Below are 5104 nucleotides of genomic sequence, written 5' to 3'. Positions count from 1 at the left end.
TTGCACCCTGCAATATTTTACGTTGAATTTGTCGTAAGGTAATTGACATCAGTCCAAGGAAAAAAATTATTTGGGGGTTATAAGGATTATGCCATATCATAAGTGATGAGTAAACTCGTGAACATAAGAGGATAAGTAAAATCGAAGAAAACGAATTTTTTGTCGAAGTTTGGCAATTTGGGATAAAATACAAATCAAGTAATAATACCCGACAATTATAAACTAGTACCATGCAAGATACCATATGACCATGGTAGTATAATATATAAAGTATATATAAAGTATATATGAAGTACTTTGAAAATAAATAGAATTTTAAGTAATTTGTGATAATTTTTAAATTATGAGTGTAATAGATTAATTACCGGGTAACGAAATATTACCCGATTAACTAATAAGTGGATAAATTAAAAAAAAATACCCCACGTGGCAGCCCCTTCAATTCCAAATTGATGACTCATCATTTGAGGCAACCAAATTAGATAACACATGGACTTCTTTTTAGATAAATCTTTAAGATACACAACCTTGAAATTTTGTCCCTTCGTGCACTTTTCAATTTATTGATAGCTATTTCCACTCTACTTATTTTGAAAGACATCATAGATCTTTCCTCTTTCAATCCATATCATAGTTTATTTGGGGGAGTTATAGAAAGCGTTTACAATTGGGTATAAACCGTATTTTGTCAAGTCTCACTGTCTTTATTGTCACTACAACTTATTTAGCATTTGGATATTTGCTTTAAGGGAATTTCTTGGATGTGAAATTAATATGGTTTCATGTTGTTGATTTTGCTAATTCATAGGTTAACCAAATCATAATTAGTGTTACTCAAGGGCTTCTACTTTGTCGCTAGTCACTTATGTTGGTGTATGGGGATATATGAATTAGCTTTGGTAAATTTCCTTTTGGATCAGCTTGTGTACAGAAATTTTAAGCTTTAAGTTTTGGTATGCATCTTTGTATGATGCGATATGGACAGGAACGTATTGGTTTCCTTGTATGACGAGGGATTGTGAATTGGTCCAGGTATGTTAAAGCAATCCCTTCTTTCTTTTGGCATGATCCATATGATACGAACGAAACGTGCAAATGCACAAATTCCATGAATGATTCTATTCATAGAAGTATTAGAGATATCTATGTTCTTTAATTTTCGTGTGTCATAATATTTTATCATCTGTTCATGTGTCTCAAAAAAATATGAAAGTTGAAAAGAGTTTACTTTATGATATTACTCAAAGGCAAAATGTTCTTATAAAGCTCCGAAAGATTTTATTAACATACTTTTCATGCATTGCATTCATGTACATTGACCCATGACCAGATGGCGTTATATACGCGTATATATGTATGTATATATATGTATATGTATATGGGATATGGGAAAGGCTACATCATTATATACGCACCACCACCTGATTAGCTGGTTTATGATGATGATGTTGCCCACAGTGGCTGAAATATGATTCAAACGGTGTTATATATGCGTATATATGTAAATATGATTCAAACGGCGTTATATACACGTATATATGTATGTATATGGGATATGGGAAAGGTTATGGTGTTATATATGCACCACCACCTGATTAGCTGGTATACGATGATGATTTTGCCCACAGTGGCTGATATGATATGATGGGATGCCCTCAGAGGCTGATGATATTATGAAACATCTACCTATGCACGACATGACATTTATACGCATATGCATGACGCTAAAAGTAATTTATGATTTACAAAGTTATTCAGACTTACAGGTTGAGTCATGCACTCTATATTTCTTCCATGTCTCTTATGTATTTATTTATGTGCCTTACATACTTAATACATTATTCGTACTGACGTCCCTTTTGCCTGGGGACGCTGCGTTTCATGCCCGCAGGTCCCGATAGATAGGTCGAGAGCCCTCCAAGTAGGCTATCAGCTTAGTGGAAGATGTTGGTGCGCTCCATTTGCTTCGGAGTTGCTTGTTTGGTTAGTATGATTTAGACGTGTTTTGTTTGGTATGGCGGGACTCTATCCCGACCTTTATGACATTTATGTACTCTTAGAAGCTTGTAGACATATGTCGTATACGTGAAAGATTGTACAGCCTTGTCGGCCTATGTTTGAGTTTTTTAAATGATTATGTTGGCCTATTAGGCCCGTATGTCACGTGTATATGACGATGTAATAAGAAAGATACGTTACATTGGTACTCGGTCGAGTAAGGTACCGGGTGCCCGTCGCGGCCCATCGGTTTGGGTCGTGACAGAACCACTACGTGCAAATCTTTTGCGATCGTTCTTATATGCATTATTATAACCATATTTTTTCTTTCTTCTATTATATTTTGAAGCTCTTGAACTAAAAGAGATTAGAGAGAAAAATACAAAATAGGATCTTTAAGTGCAGAAGTAGTACAACTAAAGAATAAGAAGGCAATGTGGTTATATCCAAGGATGATGAGTGTTCATCATTCTGAAAGATGGAGTCATTCTTCTTGTTACTCTAATGACTGTATTTTCCTACTGCAAAGTGGATGTTATGGATTGAAAAACTCAGAGTTAGTTTGGTTGTGCTTTCATTCCTTCATGTTACTGTAAAGTTTTGTTTTCATATATTATATACATCTCTTTTGTTTTTCTTGTCCTAGTGTTGATAATTCAGCTCAACTGAATTGGTGTATACATGCATGGTCCTTTCTTGTTTCTTCTTCCAGGAAACGAAACAAGAAAACGAAAGAATGCAATTAAAGGAAAAAGAAAATGAAGGAAAATTCAATTTTCTATTTTACGTTTTGTCTCCTTCAATTTGTACTTACTGCAGTTACAACCATAGATGTCACATTAATCTCTACCAAATGAACAACTTGCTAGGAGTATGATTTTTTGAAAAAAAAATTCTTTTTCTATATGTAATTTGTTTACAGCTTGTTTGGATGGTTGTTACATATCGTTTCATAATGTATCGTATTGTATTGTATTGTAATATACTGTATCATTTGATAAATACAATATTTGGATGGAATGTGTCGTTTTACCGTTGTTTCATGGTATCACGCACCAGTAATATGATGAATAAACTTACGAAATTATTATAAAAAAATGATACAATATATAAAAAGGTAAGGTAAGTGATAAAATAAAATTATTTAATAATAATGAAGGGTGAGATTGAGAAAAAAAGACAAGGAAACGACGCAACCACACTAAATCGGTCGCTACATAAAGTGACACATTTCATCGTTACGTAACGATGGATTTAACAATACAATATAATAAAATTTAAATAACAATCAAAACAAACATTGTATTTAAAATAACTATACGATATGATACAATAGGTAACAACCATCCAAACAAGCTGTTAAAGTTTTCACATCATGTATTTGTCGGCGTAAAGAATTTTTACAGTAACATATTTTTAAATCAAGAGTACATAAATTAAACACTTTGAAATTTATATAACTTTCTCTTGTTTTCACTTACACACTTAAACATAAATCATAGTTGAATACATTTACATAGCATATAAAAATCCTCAATAGAAATGAAGAACTTCCAAAGTGTGCAGAGTTTAGATATCAGGTTTCAAGTCACTATCAATTTAACAAGCTATTTTGTGGAAGTGCCCGGGCTTCTCCAACTAGTATGAATAAGATGCATGACTTAGGTGCGAATTTTTAGAACTTGAATGTATGATTTGGCTTCCATGTCCTCTAATTGCAGGGCAGAAGGTATCAAATGACAGCAAATGGAAATATGCATGACACCAAACGAGTAGATCTTTCCATCAACACAACCTACTATTTCGGTTTTAACACGGCTATATAAATTCAAGAAAATCTTTAAAATTATATAACATATGTGGTATCTACTAGCTTTAAATCCTTGGTATGTCTAAAAAAAATTTGTTTGAATAAATCAAATAACAATACACTCAAATTTGGATATGGACCAATAGCCTTCCTCGGCCTTCCGCAGCTGTCATCACACCAATGCAGTAGCTTTCAGGGTTTCTCTTCCCCTTCTAAAGGAAGAATGCTCCTTGAGATTTTCAAGGCCGATTTGCCAATAACACTTAACCTTTGCTTGGAGGCTACATAAAGGAAAAAAGTATCAAATTTTCCCTTTCTTTGTTTGGAGTCGCTTCAAGTTTCTCACATATTAATTCCGTTGAGGGAATAAACATAACCAAACAAAAACTAATAGATATAGAAATATTCACTTCACGCACAAACTCTATAATTAGGTGCACTCGTAGTATTTTATTAATGCTTGGTAATACTTCTCTGTCAGGGAAAGATTTACTTGGGCCAGGGCGGAGGATTTCAATTCAAGGCCTAGACTTGATAGATTTCTGATATCGTCCTCCTTGGATGAGCCGGTGCCGAATGTGCTGCAGATTCCTTTACCTAGGCTGACTTCGGATCATTTGCCTATCTTGTTAGATAGATGCAGGGTGCTCCTTTCCGATTCGAGAACATGTGGTTGAAAGTGCCAGAATTTGCTAACAAAGTGAAAGAATGGTGGACAAGTTACGGGGTATCAGGGACACCTTTATTCTGTCTTTCAAAGAAACTTAAACTGCTCAAGGGAGATATTATTAGGTGGAATAAGGAGGTTTTAGGAGGGTAGAGGTTAAAATGAGGGAGCTTATGCATGAATTGGGGGAATTAGAGAGAAGGGAAGGGGCGAGGGAGTTAGATGAATCTGAGAAAGCAAGATTGGTGGAGGTTAAGAGGGAAATAGTCGAGTTAGCAATAGCTCAGAAGACTAGTTGGCGGCAAAAATCAAGGGCGCTCTGGTTAAAGGAGGGGGATTCGAATACCAAATTTTTCCACAGAGTTTCGGTTGCAAATCGAAAGAGAAACTTCATAAAGTCCTTAGTTGTGGATGATGTGAGGATTGAAGGAGAGGAGGAGGTAAAAGGGGTGATAGTGGGGTTTTATGAGAACTTTTACAAAGAGGAAGTTACTTGGAGGCCTACGTTGGGGGGATAGAGTTCAACCACATAGGGGAGGGAGACAGTGAGTGACTAGAAACGGTTTTCGAGGAGGAGGAGGTGCACGGGTGTCGAGTTGCGTTGGTGATAAGGCCCCCGGGCCTGATGG

At 35.3% G+C, this 5104-nt stretch overlaps 1 long non-coding RNA gene across 1 annotated transcript; it reads left to right on the top strand.

The window, feature by feature from the left end:
* Nucleotides 1-544: 544 nt before the first annotated feature.
* LOC142180643 (uncharacterized) lies at nucleotides 545-2636 on the top strand. Its single transcript, XR_012709271.1, has 2 exons — nucleotides 545-1032; nucleotides 1892-2636. It is a non-coding gene; the product is annotated as an uncharacterized LOC142180643 (long non-coding RNA).
* Nucleotides 2637-5104: the final 2468 nt, after the last annotated feature.

Source organism: Nicotiana tabacum, chromosome 5, assembly GCF_000715075.1.
Source record: "Nicotiana tabacum cultivar K326 chromosome 5, ASM71507v2, whole genome shotgun sequence".
NCBI lineage: Eukaryota > Viridiplantae > Streptophyta > Magnoliopsida > Solanales > Solanaceae > Nicotiana > Nicotiana tabacum.
Note: the sequence above shows the minus strand (reverse complement) of the source record. Positions and strands in the feature narration are given on the sequence as shown.